Source organism: Procambarus clarkii, chromosome 76 (genome assembly GCF_040958095.1).
Source record: "Procambarus clarkii isolate CNS0578487 chromosome 76, FALCON_Pclarkii_2.0, whole genome shotgun sequence".
Taxonomy (NCBI): Eukaryota; Metazoa; Arthropoda; class Malacostraca; order Decapoda; family Cambaridae; genus Procambarus; species Procambarus clarkii.
The window spans coordinates 15,703,950-15,716,466 of NC_091225.1; positions in this window are offsets into that span (position 1 = coordinate 15,703,950).

Consider the following 12,517-nt stretch of genomic DNA (forward strand, 5'->3'; position numbering starts at 1 on the left):
TATATATATATATACAGTATATATATATATATATATATATATATATATATATATATATATATATATATATATATATATATATGTATATATAAAATATATATATATATATAGAACAACTATATACTTATACATAATATTATTTAATTTTTTTCCACACATTCCTAGTGATTAATCACTTCTTTTCTTCACCTTAAAAGTACGAAAATGAGTTTTGGAGAACTATTTCAACTAAGCCCAGATGCTAAGAAAATAGTTAGAGGGATAGAAGCCCTAAACCAGAAAATAATAAATACAGAATATGCGATCATATTCAATGAAACATGTTTGAAAGAAAACCTGCTGCCAGTATACACCAATATATATATATATATTATTAAATATGACCGAAAAAGTAAGATTAATAATTCTAACACGAATTTTCTCAATCTTTCGTACATTACGCTTCACTGTTGGAGGTAAATCAAAAATCAATTCTCCAAAATTCATTTTTATTTCTAGTCTGACGCGACACGGGCGCGTTTCGTAAAACTTATTACATTTTCAAAGACTTTAGTTCACAAATACACAACTGAATAGAACTTACGTATCTCCGATTTTATATCTACATTTGAGTGAGGTGGAAGGGGTGATGTGGCATTAACACAAGACAGAACAAAATGTGGTATTAATAGGGTATTAATTTCATCAACACAAGACAGAACAAGAGTATTAATAGGGTATTAATTTCATCAACACAAGACAGAACACGAAACAATGGATATTGAATAGAAGTGTTTGTAGAAAGCCTATTGGTCCATATTTCTTGATGCTTCTATATTGGAGCGGAGTCTTGAGGTGGGTAGAATATAGTTGTGCAATAATTGGCTGTTGATTGCTGGTGTTGACTTCTTGATGTGTAGTGCCTCGCAAACGTCAAGCCGCCTGCTATCGCTGTATCTATCGATGATTTCTGTGTTGTTTACTAGGATTTCTCTGGCGATGGTTTGGTTGTGGGAAGAGATTATATGTTCCTTAATGGAGCCCTGTTGCTTATGCATCGTTAAACGCCTAGAAAGAGATGTTGTTGTCTTGCCTATATACTGGGTTTTTTGGAGCTTACAGTCCCCAAGTGGGCATTTGAAGGCATAGACGACGTTAGTCTATTTTAAAGCGTTCTGTTTTGTGTCTGGAGAGTTTCTCATGAGTAGGCTGGCTGTTTTTCTGGTTTTATAGTAAATCGTCAGTTGTATCCTCTGATTTTTGTCTGTAGGGATAACGTTTCTATTAACAATATCTTTCAGGACCCTTTCCTCCGTTTTATGAGCTGTGGAAAAGAAGTTCCTGTAAAATAGTCTAATAGGGGGTATAGGTGTTGTGTTAGTTGTCTCTTCAGAGGTTGCATGGCTTTTCACTTTCCTTCTTATGATGTCTTCGACGAAACCATTGGAGAAGCCGTTATTGACTAGGACCTGCCTTTCCCTACAACATCTCTTTCTAGGCGTTTAACGATGCATAAGCAACAGGGCTCCATTTAGGAACATATAATCTCTTCCCACAACCAAACCATCGCCAGAGAAATCCTAGTAAACAACACAGAAATCATCGATAGATACAGCGATAGCAGGCGGCTTGACGTTTGCGAGGCACTACACATCAAGAAGTCAACACCAGCAATCAACAGCCAATTATTGCACAACTATATTCTACCCACCTCAAGACTCCGCTCCAATATAGAAGCATCAAGAAATATGGACCAATAGGCTTTCTACAAACACTTCTATTCAATACCCATTGTTTCTGTTCTGTCTTGTGTTGATACTTTTAATACCCTATTAATATCCTCTAGTGTTCTGTCTTGTGTTAATGCCACATCATCCTTCCCACCTCACTCAAATGTAATGCCACATCACCCTTCCCACCTCACTCAAATGTAGATATATATATATATATATATATATATATATATATATATATAAATTTGGTGTATATATATACACCAATATATATATGTATATATATATATATCGTACCTAGTAGCCAGAACGCACTTCTCAGCCTACTATTGATGGCCCGATTTGCCTAATAAGCCAAGTTTTACTGAATTAATATATTTTTAATTTTTTTTTCTTATGAAATGATAAAGCTACCCATTTCATTATGTATGAGGTTAATTTTTGTTATTGGAGTTAAAATTAACGTAGATATATGACCGAACCTAACCAACCCTACCTAACCTAACCTAACCTATCTTTATAGGTATTATTAACCTATCTTTATAGGTTAGGTTAGGTTAGGTAGCCGAAAAACTTAGGTTAGGTTAGGTTGGTTAGGCAGTTGAAAAACAATTAATTCATGAAAACTTGGCATATTAGGCAAATTGGGCCTTGCATAGTAGGCTGAGAAGTGCGTTCTGGCTACTAGGTACGACATATATATATATACATATATATATTGGTGTATATATATATGTCGTACCTAGTAGCCAGAACGCACTTCTCAGCCTACTATTCAAGGCCCGATTTGCCTAATAAGCCGAGTTTTCCTGAATTAATATATTTTCTCTAATTTTTTTCTTATGAAATGATAAAGCTACCCATTTCATTATGTATGAGGGAAATTTTTTTTATTGGAGTTAAAATTAACATAGATATATGACCGAACCTAACCAACCCTACCTAACCTAACCTAACCTATCTTTATAGGTTAGGTTAGGTTAGGTAGCCGAAAACGTTAGGTTGGGTTAGGTTAGGTAGGTTAGGTAGACGAAAAACAATTAATTCATGAAAACTTGGCTTATTAGGCAAATCGGGCCTTGCATAGTAGGCTGAGAAGTGCGTTCTGGCTATTAGGTACGACATATATATATATATATATATATATATATATATATATATATATATATATATATATATAATTTGCGGTGTATGAGAATTGTAATATATACAAATATTTCGTCAGTATGTGATTAATTATTTTTCATGTCTTTACAGGTAGGAATTGTAATGCCTTCGAGGGACAGCAATCTTCAATTTGCAGGTATGTTCCTATTTACTTGTTGCCAAAGGACTTTTCCTTTTTTTTTTTCTTGACGTCGCGTTCGCACATTTCCCGGGTTTCAAGAGTTATTTTTTCCACGCCTATACACTTGACAGTCCAGTGATAAATTTCGTTCAATCCGGAATTGTGCAAGTGACCAGCCCACCCTCCTATTTAGATAATACTTGTCGTTAAGATGAGAAGCATTGTACATATGTTGACGTCAAAACCAATTATAATGTAGAAACCGGTGCTATTGAATTTGAACAAACTGAAAAAGTTTTTGTATTGATGTTGCAAAGAAAACTTAACGTAAACTTCCAAGGCTTAATACACGCAATCTGAGGCCTAATATAGTACATATAAGTGCTATACTAGGGCAAAGAATATTTAGGTTTGGTTTTTAGCTTTATTTTTTCAGACTTATGAAGTGAATAGAGCCAAATTCTACTATCTAATTGTCCAGTATGTCTATGTATGTACGATGGTCCATATAGTTACAAAAATTACTAAAAGGATGGTGGGTTTAAGAGGCACAGTTTAGCACAAATTTAAAATTTAAGATTTCTTAACGGGTAGCCTATCGGCTATTTTCCAATATGGCATTTGTAAGTTTTTTCACCTGATAAATTGTTCGCGCCGAGAGAAGCAAGACGAATGCCCAAGACTCCTGGATACGAGATAAGAACGTGATTGGCGAAATATTCACTCTTCTGTCAATAACAAGGATTGGCGAAAGATTCACTCCTGTCAATAACAAGGATTGGCGAAAGATTCACTCCTCTGTCAATAACAAGGATTGGCGAAAGATTCACTCCTCTGTCAATAACAAGGATTGGCGAAAGATTCACTCCTCTGTCAATAACAAGGTAAGTATAACTTCGATCATCAAGTGTCACTTTCACATGTTTATATATTTGGAATAAAATGTGATCATTATTTTTTATATATTTGCTTTGTATGAGATTTAATATATAAAAGCATTTCCAAAGCATGTAATTAATTCTTTTCCATGTTCTTACAGTTTAGAGTCTTTAGAATTTTAGTGTCTTCGAGGGACTGAAATCGCTAACTTACAGGTACGTTCCAATTTACTTGTTGCCAAATGAGTTTTCTATTTCTTTTTTGTTTTTGCTGTTGCATACGTACCTTTCCCGGCTTTCAAGAGTCATTTTTTCATCCATATTTACTTGACGGTCCAGTAGTCATTTCTGTTCAATCAGGAATTGTACAAGTGGCCAGCCAATCCTCTTGTTTAGATAGTGCTTACGATAAAGATTATCGTTCATGTATTGACGTAAATGTCAATTAAAAATAGAAATAGAAATTGGTGCTATTGAATTTAGACAAACCAGAAAAGTTTTTGTACTGATGTTGCAAAGAAAACTTAGCCTAAAGTAATCTTCTCAGGCCTAATACACGTTATCTGAGGCCTAGTATAGTACATATATGTGCTATACTAAGCCTAGGAATATTCATGTTTGGTTTTTAGCATATTTTTTTCGTACTATAAAGTGAATAGTACGAAATGCTAATATCAAATTGCATATTACGTGATGGGTTGAAGTGGCACAGTTGATTACATTTAAATTTTAGGATTTTTTAAATGGTAGCTAATCTGCTGTTTTCCAATACTGTATTGCACTTGTAAGTGTCCCTGCACTGGACAAAAATTTCGTGCCTAGAGAAGCGAGGGGATTGCCTGAGAGTCCTAGATATGAGATAAGAACATGATTGGCAAAAGATTCACTCTTCCGTCATTAACAAGGAAAGCAACTTTTCGATCCTGAAGTTTTACTTTCATATGCTTATATACTGAGATTAAAATGTGCTCATTATTTTGTATATATATGGTGTGTCCGAGATTTTAGTTATATATAAACATTTCCTACGCATGTCATTAATTCTCTTCCATGTTATTACAGGTAATAATTTTAGTGTCTTCGAAGGACAAAAATCATCAATTTGCAGGTACGTTCTTATTTACTTTTTGCCAAAGGATTTTTATTTCTATTTATTGCTGTCGCGTTCCTACATTTCCCAGATTTCAAGAGTCATTGAAATGTCTTCAGGTCTCATTTGATATTATTTATGTGTGCAGATTTGGAACCAGCCGCTCTAATACCACAGAGCATGGTGTGTGGTGGAGCACTTGTATACGTCGGCGAGCCAAGGTTATTCTAAATATTAATTTACTTGTTGAAATTCAACTATCTGTAATGAGGAAGTTGTTTCGTAATCAAAGGCATATAGATTGCCAAGTGTTGTTAATAGTCAGAATTAATGTTTTTGTTTATTTATAATAATAATTTGAATTGTATTTTATGTGTTTTTGTTATCTTACCCTTTTTTTGTTCAGGGTGCAATCGTAGCGGAACTGGGGAACCTTTGTACTGTGCTGGATAGCGAACCCAAACTACAGCGAGTAGTAAGTAGCTAGAGTAATAACATTACAGTATCTCCTGAATACCTTCTGAAAAGAAGTGTTTAGCGAGGTCGCACTGTGGTATTTCCTGTAGAAATTAGATTAGCGAGGTCAAGTCTTTGTAACTCTGTAGCCTAAAACTGAGTGTTTTCAACCTTTGTTGGAAACCTGAGTAGGGTTTAATTGTTAAAATTCATTAATTTCATTGCTCCAGTGTACCTGGCAATGATTAGGAACCTTTAGCCAAAGCGACTATAGACTGAATACTAGCACCAGAATTTATGTTCTGTGGTAGGTTACACTTCATTAAAACCCACAACTCTGAAGCTGTTCATTGCTGCCAGCTTGGCTCGTTGGATCTCCCACTTACATGGATTCAACAGAGAACTCTATTTACTGTTTAATTTGGTATCGAAGGTAGAGGGAAGAGATACTAAAGAGATGGGCTGACATGGTGAATGTTTGTGTGGAATTTGGTGATGAATGTGTGCAGCGCAGAGGGTGCTATAACACGGTTAACTGAGAGTAGTACGTGATAACTCACATGGAACAGTATGCACCCAACCTTATGAAGCTGTGGGGTGATGGTGATATATTAACTGAAGTGTGTTGATGCGGGTTTTACGCGACGGAGTTACTCTGTTTTACAACCATCTTACCCTTTACTGATTAAATTTTTTATCCGACTGATGCATCCCCGCTCTACTAAGCTTTTAATTGATTAGAAGTACCAATCCTACCTCCGAACTAGTATAAAAACATCGGGCCCGATCCATTATGTGATTTGTGTTACGTATCAAATTATCAGCAGTTTGATAGCATGAATTACCAGCATTTGAGAATTGTACCTTCCTTCGGCATATAGACACTCAGATCTTAATATTACCTTAAATTTCAGACCTAAAGATTTCTTACTGGTTAATCAAAAAGTTATTGTGGTGCCCTTAACCATCTAATACGCAAAAAAAAAAAATTGCGTGCTACTAGCGAAGAAGCCGGTAAACTGAACGGAACGTTAAACAAAAGGATTTCAAACGCATGTGTATCTGGATGATATAACAAATACCAATTTTGTAATCCAGTTATCTGAGAGAAGGGTTTTCATCATCATTATTGATTACTGGTATTATTATTATTGCAACTATCACTTACTAGCACTATCCAAGGCATTTTGATTAATACTGGAGAAAACTCAAATGGAAAAAGTCGTAGCAGTGAACGTTTGAAGATTTATGTGCTATAAACGAGCCGATCGAGATAGAGTCCCTGAATAGATTTTTCCTCGGCAGTGAACTTTATGAAAGGCATAAATCAAAGTGGTGTTTATCCATTCATTTCCTAACGTCTTTTCCACCTTTTCGTGAATTTTTAAAGAAATCTACAGTTTATTGAAACTTTAAATATATAATTCTATCAATTCTCTCTCTCATATATATATATATATATATATATATATATATATATATATATATATATATATATATATATATATATATATATATATATATATATATATATATATATATAAACTGCATTTTTTGTGTATATAGTTACTTAAATAGAAGAGCTAGATTACATGTTGCATGATATTTTGCATACAAAACATAGATTACAACTCTAAAATCTTCTACAACTCCTCAAAGGTGGGTCGCGTGTATGGGACCCACTAAGAATTTCCTAGATGCATTGTAGTGTTGAGGTGCTGGAAACACAGCGGATCGGTCCTTGGTTCTTTGTTTCCAAAATGAGTTTCTTCTGAGCCTGATGGAATGAAGTTAGCGTTTGCTGGTTTTCTGGGTTTCTCTGAATGTAGCACCATCGCCTCGTCCTATCTTTTTAAAGTTGGGTAACATTTGTAGTCCCACACCGCCTTTGCTTGGCATCAGGGTGACCCCCATCTGTATGCTTTTGACTATCACAGGTTGTGGTTCTCCTTGTGCTGATCAAATGGCCACTGTGGGGGTCTTCTTGATATTGTTGCTGACTTCTTCGTGTCTTGAATTCGTTCCCTCTGACCTACATCAATAAGACCATGGTGTTCGTACTAGTCTGCCACTTCACTATCGCAGGTACATCTCGGATTGATAATAGGGACGATGCAGGGAAAAGCTCTATACTGTGAAGAGCCCTGTCTCAACCTGTCCTCTTAAAAATAACGTCGCCTTTGGCCGTTTGCCCGTATGGCCGAAAATGGACGTAATTTGAAAATGAAAAAAAATTTAAATAAATTTTGGATTTTTTTTAACAACAGTAAGTTAAGGGTCCTCTGATAGTTTAGATGGGCAGGAAATTCTCATAAAGTTTCAAAACGTTATGAAAAACGTTAACTGAAAGTTTCCTCTTTTAACCTTACCGAATAAGCCGGACGACTCAAACAGAAAACGGAACAATACGTCACTTTTGTGAGTCGATTTCATTTCAAATTACGTCCAAATTTGGCCATAGCGCGTATACGAGCGAAAAGTGACGTTATTTTTAAGAGGACGGGTTGCAGGAGTTCTCGAGGCTGTATTAATAATAGCGAATACATTGACCTTGTCATCATCTTACAATTTAGGTAACAGAAAATAATGTTTCTTTGTATTTCTGAAGGTTTTTCATCGAGTCTTTTCCAAAAATTACATAGGCCGAAATTGCGCGGCGTGACATCAACATAGTATTTAACATGAAGGATATTTTTGCTGCATGTGATTTCTTGATTGCATTTACAAAGATAGCACTAATTCACACCACTCGGTCAAACTGAATTGTTGAAGATATAACTGTTGGGAACCAGAGCAGAAATCTGCAAGATGAAATCGATGCATGGTATCGGAAACCGATGCTAGAGGAAGGTAGCTTTCCTTTCTGGAGCTTCGTCGCTTTGTCATTTGTAACTCAATTAAACATTTGAAATGACAAGCAGACTTTACCTGAATCTACTTGAGGGTGCAAGGGACTGTTGGGTTTATGGGCATTTGAGATGACGGCATTGGGAATGTTTGCTTTATGGGTTTTAGGCTTGGAGTTACTGGGAATGTAAGATTTATAGGCATTGGGCCTATAAATCTCAAATATAAATCGCCTTATATGTATTGGGGCTATACATCTCAAATATCAATCTCCTTATAGGCATTGGGCTTATAAATACATTTTGTTACAAATTTTTATTTGTCTAGCAAAGTCATCAAAAATTCATTGTCATTCTCGTGACTTTATATTTCTTTTTTAAAGAAATGTTTTAAAATCAACGCAACGTGATAGGATCTCATAATGGGATCTCTTAAATCCAGTGGGAATTGGAAATGTTGGGTTTATGCGTTTTGGGCATGCAGGTATTTGGGAATATTGTGTTTGTGTGTTTGAAGCATGGATGCATTGGGAATGAGATGAGTTAAATTTGGTGGAAACCTTTCAGGAAAGTTACTACCCCTCAACACTCTTCATGAACTGCCTGGACTAACCCGAGTGGATGCAAACGTTCAAGACAGCCTCTCATTTGTTGTATCTAAATATAGGAGAAACCTAGTAACGAAAATCAATTTGAATAAGATTGAAACAAATATATTATTTTATCTCGCAATCGTCGAGATAGATGCAAGTAAATCAAACTTATTTGAAGGAAGTTTGTAGTAATTAATAGAAAACAGTTATTCACTAGACACCTTCAAATTCTATTACAAGAAACAAACTGAACATAGTAAAAATAAAAAATATTTATGACGGTATAAAAATGTACAGGTGCCCAGTTAAACGAATTTTCATATCAATCAAATGGTATTCAGAATTAGAAATCCGCAAAAAGCTCCCCAAAAGTTAAATAAAATTGGATTACACTCGAATCACAAACCTGGGTCATGTTTGAATACTGACAAAACGTCAGTCTCGCTTCATGTTAACTTGGCATATCTGTATATCAATTTTATTCAAGCCTTATGATTTATAAAAACCACGGAAACAAGAAGGAAAGAAGGGAGGACTGCATAATTCCTATTGACCCTGCGAGACAGCGCATATTTATATGCAAACTCAAAACTCGCCCATAAATTTATCTAATCTAAACTTGAAATAATCTAGTGATTCCTCACCCGTTATGCTACATCTATTATGCTACATCTATTATACTACATGGCATGCTTATTTCAATACAGAAGTCAGCACCAAAAATGATCTCAAGCAGCGTTTTATCTTTACCCGGACAAGAACGGTGCAATAGATCTCTGGTCCATGCAAGGCAAGCCCTATTTACACATGGTTTGCCTCTACTACATAAACTCCGGTTATTTATACGATCACATAATTTACACTCGAGTTTAACGCTAAGAAATTTTCTCCGTTTGCTCAATTATACCCACGATAAAACACTGAGACACGACCAAGTCTCCTTGCCTCTCTCCACTAATTGGCTTTCTCCACACATATTAAGGGGATGATGTGTAAAAACGGACATAAATATCCTTTCCACTTTAACAGTCCTTCTGTAAAACATGTTTGTGTTTGGAATGTAGATATGTGAATTTAATTACATGTATCTATAGGATTGAACAATAGTTCCCTAGCCCCGCCTTACCATTTGCTGGTCATTTGACTTTCATTCTTCCTGTTGAGCTTTTTAAGCTGTTCGCAGAATTTGTCTTTATGATCTCTAATAATCCGTTCCATTTATTTGTGACACGTTGAAGACGTTTTTACGTGACGTCTGTCCGGTTCATCTGTGTCTCCAGCTGGCACTAGTGTCTTCTGGTCCCGACGCTTCATATTTCGAACACTGTCTCTTTCATCACCTAATCATCACTCTTAATATCATGTACGTTATAAAATCACTGATTTTTTTCAGCTCCGAGACAGATCTAATCACGTCTCTTGGTATTTGTTTATATCTTATTTTCATGTAAGTGTTGTGTAGAATTAGAATTAGTCTTATTAGGCTGTATATTGCCTCTGAAGGCCTTTTTGTCAAAGACTCTTGACGGCTATTCGTATATTTATGCGAATTTGACTTATGCTTACGACACTATGTTAATATGTTCCTCAGCCGACAGGTTAGCTGGTATATATTTCACTGTTTCTGGGAACTGTCTCTTTTAAGCTGTATTGTGCCTGAAATCGTTTCATACACCTTTCCTCATTAATTTGTATTTGTCACGACTAAGCACAAAGGATTGTGCATTTTGCAATAAGGGCAGAAAAATATCATAAGCACATAATAATGCAAATACTGCCTATTGGATCATGCTAGGCTACTGCCATTTATAACTGACGAAACTCGTATTTTACTAGCCCACGCTGGGACCAACGATTCTGTGCTATCATGTTACTCTGTTTCATAATTTAACAACCCTGATTCAAAGCCAGTATTTACGTAGGTCTTCTTTTTTTCTGAAAGTAATAAATTCGTACTGATTGTTTCTTGTTCTATTTTCTGGACATATTTAATATTTTTATTAATATCCACATTGTTACACCATTTCAATAATTTCCATAAACAGTCATATGACAAATTTATCTGTGTCTTTCGAAAGAATGTAAATTAGGCTTTCTTAATCTCTTGTCGAAAGGGTGGTTTTTAATTCCTGTGATTAAAAATGCCAGCTGAGACTAGACACATTCAAGTGAGTTTGTTCTATAGTGCGGCGATCAAAATTGAGCTGCATAACCTAAAACGTTGACCAGACCACACACTAGAAGGTGAAGGGACGACGACGTTTCGGTCATCCTGGACCATTCTCAATCGACTTGAGAATGGTCCAGGACGGACTGAAACGTCGTCGTCCCTTCCCTTTTAGTGTGTGGTTTGGTCAACATACTTCAGCCACGTTATTGTGACTCATCGCCTGCATAACCTAAAATGTTCGTTACTGTCCGGCAGTGCCGTTGATTGTTGCCGCCGAGAGCGTCTAGTTAATTGTGAACCCCATACTCATCCTGTGAACGATAGGAAAAAAGATTGCGAAAAATGTCATAATCAGACCTTAATGGAGATTTTTACATTAGCAATTACTCTAACGTGTACACTTTATTATTATAAAGCCAGCAAGTTACAAATATTTTTTCATTACAATTTCTATGTATTTACAATAAATTATCAAACATTGATGGTAGTGCCCTGCTGGAAACTCCCCGGTGGCGTACCTTAACAGCGACTCTCCACTATGACTTAAGCGGTTTCTTGCTGAGCGCAGGAAGAAACTTTCCGAAAGAAGAAAAACTTCAGAAAGAAACCAAGAGAAATTTCAGTGACGATAATATTATGTGCGGTGAGAAATTTAATTTATAGTTTGTAGCGAAAAAGTCACTGTAAAGTGACCTTTAAACAAATAACCCAACCAAAATATTCGAATTGAAATCGTTTACTCCTTTGTATTCCGCCCCGTCCCGGACCTCTTGTCAAAGCGAAACATCTCATGAGTGTGTGTTTCTGTGAAAGCCATGAGGGATGGTGAGGTGAGGGAAGATGAGGTGAGGGAAGGTGAGATGAGAGAAGGTGAGGAGTAAGTGGAGAAGTAAGGCATGGAAACTGAACTAACATTAAGCATTATACCATTTTCATGTTCAGTTTGTTCTTCTGAACATAGGCCTCTAAACACTGCCGTCAAAAAATTACAATTATTAAAAGGAATTATATATATACAATATATATATTTAGTAATGTGCAATACGTGAGCATTGACGTAAAATGTACGCATGTATTTGAATAATACAGTAATGGGTAATGCATAAGAGAATACAGAAAGGAAAAGTGCGTAACAGTATACGAGAACAGAAAATATATAAGTGAACACTGGAACAGGATACACAAGAAAATACAGGAAGAGGAAGCGCAGTGTAGAATAATGGAACAATCAATACGGAGGACACTACATGACTAAAATCCATGAATAGGGAAGTCATACAAGGTACATACTGGGCCAAAATACACATACAAATTAAAATGATCCAGAGGAAAAGAAGAGATATTCGAGGACTATACATAGATCATACACCATTGGAGAAAAGGCAAAGACGATACAGATGCGCATCACAAGTGACCCCTGGAACAATTCTGAGCGAGGGTGGGCAACAGACACGACACAAAGAGATAAAATACTCTGTCAGAGA